The sequence below is a fragment of the Nicotiana tomentosiformis genome, chromosome 5, assembly GCF_000390325.3.
Source record: "Nicotiana tomentosiformis chromosome 5, ASM39032v3, whole genome shotgun sequence".
NCBI classification, from domain to species: Eukaryota; Viridiplantae; Streptophyta; class Magnoliopsida; order Solanales; family Solanaceae; genus Nicotiana; species Nicotiana tomentosiformis.
The window spans coordinates 47,643,425-47,652,044 of NC_090816.1; positions in this window are offsets into that span (position 1 = coordinate 47,643,425).

The following is an 8,620-nucleotide window of genomic DNA, read 5'->3' on the forward strand; positions in this document are numbered from 1 at the left end:
TTCTTTGATATCATGTTTTCTCCAATTGTATGACTATGTGGACTATGATTCATGCAAGAGATTATATCTAGGATACATGGTTATCTGTTTGAGACATGATAGGGCAGTTCTTGCTATGTTGGCAGTTTTCCTTAACTATAGTCTTATTTTTCAGTCATGATATTATATTCGCATGTTATATCTCTGTCTCTGTGCACTTATTCTTATAGTATCTCACATGTTGTTGGTGTCCTTAATTGCATGAGATGGGTTTGAGCTGAGTTGAGGAACATTGGCCTATTTCATGCGATATTTTAATTTTGCTAGTGAGATGTCAGTATATTGATACTCGAGCAGATTGATGACTAATCTTGGGCCATAAATCTGTGTTGATACTGATAGTAAGGTGACGTGTGCGCCAAACCACAAATTGGGCTAAGTGTTATTGATAGTGAGGTGCTGCGTGCGCAGGCCATATTGGGTTGAGTTATGACAATCGTTCACTTTTATCACATTTGGGATTGTGCTAGGATTCGCCCCTTCGGAATCTGGTGATAACCCATGCTACTTTGGGCCCAGTGAGTGCAGGTACACGTTAGGTGCTCGGTGAGGGACTTATGTTAGGCAGTCGTACATTGTTGAGAGTTTGTATATGTGTGTGTTAGGATCCATGGGCATCTTACAAGGCACCGTGAGAGTGCTGAGACTATGATTGAGGGGTGTTGTGTGCCAGGAAGTTCTGATGTGCTGAGATTTTGTATACTTGATATTTAAAATGTGATTCTTTATTGATTTGGCATGTATAACTGATATGCAGGCATAGACTTGTATTATTCCTTATGCAAAATAGTATTTGATGTCTAGAGCTTGATATATTCTAGTTTTACTTTGTTAAATAACTGTCTAAATGAATTCTTTGGAAGTTGAAGCTTTTACTGTTATATCGCAAAGCATTTTTAGTTCTCCTCTTCTTGTGTTAAGCTGAGCCTATTATTATTTGAGCTGCTTTTCTTTATATGCCATTATTCTACTGTTGTTGCTATTGTTGGATGTGAAAATTGAGCATCGCCTTGCTAAGCTTGTCACTACTTTCAGCCCGAGGCTAGGATTGCTACTTATTGAGTACATAGGGTCAGTTATACTCATACTCCACTTTGCACTTCGTGTGCAAATCCAGGTGTTGCTGATAGCGGCAGTTTCCAATGAGCTATATCCGAATTGGCTTAGAAATTTCAAGGTAGCACTGTTGTTCCATTCGCAAGCCTGGAGGTTCCCTCTTTTAACTTATGTTCTTACTATTCACTCTTCCAGACAATATTGTATTTCGTTCAGATGTTGTAATTGGTATTTTATAGAGCTCATGAACCCGGTTCCACTAGATTTTGGGGTTAGATCCTTTTGTATTAACATTGTTACTTCAGTTATTTATAATATTCCGATTTTAAGATTATTTCTTATCATTGTTAAAGTTTATTTCTGTATCTTTGTTGTTGGCTTGCCTAGCAAGAGGTGTTAGATACCATCACAGTTCTGGTGTGATTTTGTGTTGCGCCAAAATGAGTTAGTATGAAGTTTATATACTTGTGTGGAGGTTTGGTGTAGGGCCCGAGCGGCTCGGTGAGTTTTAGATTGAATTTGAGAAGTTTTGATTTTTTGGTGTTGTAGACCTTGCATTTGCGAAAATTGCAGTTGTGGACACTGGGTCATTTTTGCGAAGGTTGGTTGAGAGGCCTAGCTTCGCATTTGCGAAAGGAGTATTGCATTTGCGACACTTGGTCGCATTTACGACTTTCATGGTCGCATTTATGAGGAATGTTGCTGGGGGAAAGCTATATTTCGCATGCGACATCTGCAGCTGGTTATTAGGAAAGAAGTTTGCGACTTAGACCCATTATCTTATATTTTGAACCCTAGACTTGAATATGGGCAATTTTTGAAGAGTATTATCACACAAGAATTTGGGGTAAGGGATTTCTACACATTTCTATTATTATTTCATGAATCTACATGGATTATTAAGACCTAAAACATGAAATTTTGAGGGAAAATATAGGGACTTTCTCCCACAATTCTAGAAAATGAAATAGTGGATTTATGAGTCCATTTGGACTCGATTTCGGAATTTAATAACGTATTTTGTACTCATGGAGTTATGGATAGTCGGGATATACCCTACCCCCTTGACTTAGGTTTTGACCGTGTGGGCCTGAGATTGACTTTTATTGATTTTTTCGGAATTGGGTGAAGATAGAAACTTTATTGTTTGGAATTGATTTCTAAATCATTATTTGTTGCTATTGACTTATTTTTGGCTAGATTTGAACTGATTGAAGGTGGTTTCTAAAGGAAACACTATTTTAGAGGGTTAATGTCATGACCCAAACTCCCACCGGAGTTGTGATGGCTCCTAACACCAGTTGCTAGCAAGCCGATAACAAATATGCTGAAATAATGATAAGAGATAGTCTCAAAAGCGGAATGGTATAAATAACTGAAGTTAAAATGTCAATACAAATGAATCCACTTGAAACCTAGTTTCAACGAGTACATAAGGTCAACCGAATGCTAAATACAAAGTTTGAACAAAATACGATTGTCTAGAAGACTGAAAAGTAAGAACATAAGATAAAGAAGTGGACTTCAAGGCCTACTAATGGAAAAACAGTTCCACCTCGAAATCTCCAAGCTAATTCGGATACATCATACTGCAACCGCAGCTATCAGCAATACCTGGATCTGCACACGAAGTGCAGAGTGTAGTATGAGAACAACCGACCCCATGTATTTAATAAGTAGAAAGCTTAAACTCGGGGTGAAAGCATTCACGAGCTTGGCACGGTCTGATGCTCATTTTCCATAGCCAATAATAGCAATAACAGGGGAATAATAACATATAAAAGAAAGCGAATCAAATAATAATAGGCTAAGATTAACACAACTGGAGAAAAACTAGACATGCTTTTCAGATATAACGTCAAGGCATCAACATCCATAAAATTCACTTAGACAGGTATTTAACAACATAAAACCATGATATCAAGCTCTAAACATCAAGTAGAGATATCAAATACCAATTATCATGAGGAGTAATAAAACTATATGTCTGATGCCAGTTATAGATACCAAATCAACAAAGTATCACAGTCTAAATATCAAACATATAAAATCTCAACACGGCAAAAGTGCTTGGCACATAGTGCCCTTTGATCATAGTCTCACCATTCTCATGGTGCCTTGAAATGCCTATGGATCCTCGTACACACACCTATACACACTCTCAGCACTGTACAGGTGCCTGGCATAAGTCCCTCACCCAGCACGTGACGTGTGCCTGCACTCATAGGGCCCAAAGTAGCATGGGTTATCAGCTGAATTCGGAGTGGGAGATACTAGCCTAAGCGTTCATCTGATCACAAGTCAACGATTGTTATAACACAACCCAAATGGTCTGGTGCACGTGTCACCTCAATATCAATACCACTCAGCCCAATATGGGACTTGACGTACGTATAACCTCAATTTAAATATGAATACGGCACTATGGTCCCAGATCAGTCACTAATCTACTCAGATCTCAATATGCTAACATCTAACAATATCAAAATCAATATACCGTACTAATTATGCCAACGCGTCACAAGTCCACTCAAAACCATGTTATACAAGTAAGGATGCTAACAATATGTGAGACGACATGTAAGAAGTATCCAAAAATGGTGATATCTCATACGGATATAACATAATTGAAAAGTATGACTACTGCTAAGATAAATAGCTCAACATAGAAAAAATAGTACTATGATGACTCAACAAACAGGAAAATAGCCTAGACATAATTTCTAACATGAATGATATCCCACATAGTCATACAAGTGGAGAAAGAATACGATATCAAATAAGTATGAAAGCAAAATAAGGTATATAATGGCCTAAGAACTACCCCGATCATGAATTATCACGGTGCACGCATACACGCTCGTCACCTCGTATATACGTCACTCCCACCACATAACAAATACCATAACCCACAGAGAAGTTACCCTAAAAACAAGTTTAGACAAGATACTTACCTCATCCAGATTGTATATCTTGTCATCTTACTTGCTGTGTTTCTTGTTATCTTGCCTTAGCCTAGTCAGTACCTCGTCAAGGTTAGGCTCGACACTTAAGGAGTACACTGGGTCGGTTTTACTCATACTACACTTCTGCACTTCTTGTGCAGATTTAGATATTGGTACTAGCAGAGTCCCGAGAGGTGCTTAGCGGAGACTAGAGAGGCGACTCAAGGTAGAGCCACATACCGTCCGCAGGCATTAGAGTCATCTTCCTACCTCTTCTATATTATTTCGTTTCTTACCAGAAAATATTGTATTTCTTTCAGACACTGTATTTAGCAAATTCTAGTGTCTCATGTACTCGTGACTTCATATCATGGGCTAGTTGATCGTCGGCGTCAGATTTTAGACTCATATTGTATGTTTTTGAGTTACCTTTATGGCATGATATTAGAATGCTGTTAACCTTTAGTTTCTTTTCTTTCTTATTTATCGTTATGTGTTGGCTTGCCTAGAAAGAGGTGTTAGGTACCATCACGATCCTGTAGGTTGGAATTTTGGGTCGTGAAGTTTCACCCCATTATTCTTTCTTGTTTTTTACTGTAACAGCAAAGTCCACCTCCCTCAATTTTTTTCTTCTTAAAACACAATCAAACTAAACCCTTCCAGTTCACACATCGTACCAGCAAACTTTTTTTACTCTTATAAGGACTTACACTTTTTCAAACCTTTTTTTTATTTCTTGTGGATGATTTTGAAACAAAAAAAACAAGCTTATACCATTCCTCATAATCCTTTGAATGGTTCCAAACAATAAGATCTCGTCGGACTTGGCTCACTAGCATTGTAAATCTAGTGCATTCCATTTCTCAGCCTTCATAATTTCTGTGTATATGAAATTAATTAATATTATATGTATTCACATGCGAGATAAATAATAATTGTTACCTCTATAAATATTTCATTTATTTTTATTTCATTCTCCTCTTTATCATTATGTTTCACCCAATGGGATTAACAATAAGTTGCAACTAGTTTAATATAGTACTTCCATCGCCAAATTCGGTATAACCTTACCATTCATCTCTATTATCTATCATCTCATTAATGCACTATTCATCTTCCTCAAACCTATGTTTTACCGAGCACTACATATATTAATAGAACAGTGTAATTAAGTACACAAACTTCCCTTGTGCTTCGTCTACTTTTATCATGGTGATTGACAATCTCAATACTCCACGTCTTACCATTTCCATTACAATTATATTAATTTACTCAGTGTACCTTATTCTTGAGATATTGATTTACTCAGCGTACCTTAGTCTTGCTTATCATTTCCATCGCGTGTTATGCTATTTGTCTTCTATGGTTATGTTTATGCAAGGTATGTACTGGTTGTTGATACACACGTGTTTGGTGAGCATGATGATTTTGGATCAATGAGGATTCTCGTGTGGAGCGGTATGATGATTGAATCGGCTTGCACGCCGCGATAGTGTTATGTTTTCATATGTTTTATTGTGCGTCCTCCATATGTTTTGTTTCTATCTTGTGGGATGGATTCATAGCATTGTGCTTTTGTGATTGTATCTATCATTCTTGTTGGACAATCCTCTCATTTGGCTCTTTTTCCATTATTGGCTACATTTGAGTTGTTACTTATTTGGTGCATGGATTGTGTTGTATTCAGTTCTAGGTAGCATTGGTCTGGCCTGTCAGTTGGGAATTTTGTACCGGTTGAGATGAGGTTATTAAACATTGAATTAGTATAATTGGACTTGGATAAGGTATGCATGGAAGAAGAAGTCATTAGTCAGCTTAGAATTTTACAATGGTTCCTGTCGGGCGATAGAACTCCATGACTTGTTGAGTTAATGGGTGGTTATGAGTTCATATAGGTTTTATCATCATTAATAGTGTCGTGAAGGTTTGGAACAAGGTTCTATTGGATATTAGGTATATCATCTGCACCGGGTTTGGTAATGCGCAACTATTATTGTCTGAAGATATTGCTATGAGTACACGAGCTTTAGGGTACGTCGCATGGTTATATCTTGGGAGTAAATTTATGATTGATACAATGTATGTATGCATGAATTGGGACTATGAGGGAGTTTGGATGTTGAAATTTGGTTCTAAGGATTGTAAGCTAAAGTTGAAGGAAACATTTTCAAACTCGATTGTGTTATGGGCTTACATGGTTTAAGGTGACGTGAGATCACCTATGGGTATGTTTATGATGAGCTATACACTGATTTGATAGCTTTGGAATAACTTTAGCACATTCGAGGATGAACATATGTTTAAGTGCAAGAGAATGTAATGACCCAACCAGTCATTTTGAGCTCTAGTATTTCGTTTAGTAGTTTGAGACCTTGAATAGCTTGATATAATGTATTATGACTTGCGTATATAGTTGGTTTTGATGTTCGCATGGTTCATGATTGGTTTAGTAGAGTGATTCTCAATTTGGAAGCTTAGGTTGGGTGAGTTCACCAAAGTTTGACTTTTGAGTAAACGACCTCGGAATCAGAATTTTATTATTTCAATATATTCCTATTGTGATTTTGGACTTAGGCATATGTTATGATTTGTATTTGGATGTTCCTAGAAGGTTTTGGTTCTATTTGTCGAAATTTCACAATTTGAATAATTGAAAAGTTAATAAGTTTGACAGGTAGTTGACTTTGGAGTTATTAGGCTCAAACTGTGATTTTGAGACCTTGTATAGGTGCATTTAGTAGATTGGAACTTGTGTGCAATGTTTTGTTATGATTCAGAATGTCTAAGTGTGATTCACACGAGTTCGGAAAAGTTAGAATGTTTGGAATTTAAGAGAAAACTTTTGATCTTCGCTTCACAGTTTTGATGTTATTCGCAATGGTTTGAGCCTTTGGGTAAGTTTGGATATTGTATTTGGACTTGTTGGTATAATTAAACAGGATCCTGCAGGGCTCGGGTGTGTTTCAGGATAGTTTTAGACCATTTTTGTTGAGTTTGCATTGCTAGTTTTCTAGTGCATCTGATGAGCATCGCGCGTAGTGTATTTTGGAAGCTCATGATTTTTTCATCGCGTTCACATTCGCGATGAGGAGATGTTGGCAGGTGTGAATTTTGTGCAGTGCATTCACATTTAGAGCGACACATTTGGGTTGAGAGAGTGTCAGCTGAGTATTAGGTCTAAGTGTTTACGATAGGGGGATCGCGTTCGCGTATAAGAGATTGGAGCCGGGGGAAGTGTCGTCGCAATCGCAGATGGTTTAACGTGTCAGCGTGGGAGGGTGGTCCTTGGTCATTGTGTTCATAACGTGTATCATGCATTCGCGATGTAGCCTTTCCAGGCAGGTGCAGTATTGAGCTTCACAATCGTGAGGTAGTGGATTGCGATTGCGATGGGGAGTGCTAGCCAGACCAATTAAGTTGGGAATTTCGGGACTTTACCCATCATTTCATATTTTGAGTTCTAGACTTTGAGAACATGAGAATTTGGAGAGTAATTTCACTATTACTTTAGAGTTAAGAGATTTTCACTTGGATTTGGCTTTATATATTAATTACCCATAGATTTTCTACACGTAAACATGGAATTTTGAAAGGAAATTTTGGGATTTGCCTACACAGTAAGAGAGTGTATTGTTGGGTTTTGACCATAGATTTGGACTTAAATTGTGAAAATAATTATATTTTTGGACTCGACCGGTTATGGATTATCGGATTTTGGTATTGGTTTCGAATTTTGGGAATACGGGCCAGGGTTGACATTTTTGAATTCTTCATAGATCTAACCTTTATGAATTGAGATCGCTTCCTACGGTATTTGCTTGACTTCCTTGGATGATATTTGGTTTGGTTTTGCATGATTGGAGGGTTGGAGTGAGGTTTTACCAATGTTTGTGATTGAAGCTATCCCGGGAAGAGGTAAGTCTTTTGGCTAACCTTGTTAAGAGGAAAACCCTAGTATTCGACTTTCTTGCAATGTGTTTATGGTATTGGGGGTGGTGTAGAATGCTATTATGCTCCTCTTTGAGCTTAGATTTGGTTCCGTCCCTCTAGAAGCAAGTGATTACCCATGTTATTTTAGAATTTGTGAGCGTGGTTGGTACATGGATTTTGTATCGGGTCGATATATGGATTTTGATCGGGTTATTATGATACATGAATTTTGTATCGGGATACAAGGATCTTGTATTGAGGTACATGGATCTTGTACAAGTTTGAGCATGCATTCATATTCTGTATTCATTTAGAGACATTCATTTAAATGCTAATTGCCGCATGCCATGTATACATTCTAGTTGGGAGCCTCGACTCTGTTGATTGAAGCATGCCATCCTTACTTTCTATACTTGAGCAGCGTTATGATTATCTGTTGAAATAAAAAAGCATGCTTTAGGTCTTTGGGTTGTTTTATATCTTGCTACCTGTTATTCTTGAGGATATGTATTGTTCCAGGTCGAGGCTTGTTATTATTTCTATGTTGCAAATATTCAGATGCATCTTGCCTCGCCACTACTTCTTCGAGGCTAGACTTGTTACTGACTGGGTATCAATTATGGTGTACTTATACTATGCTTCTGCATATT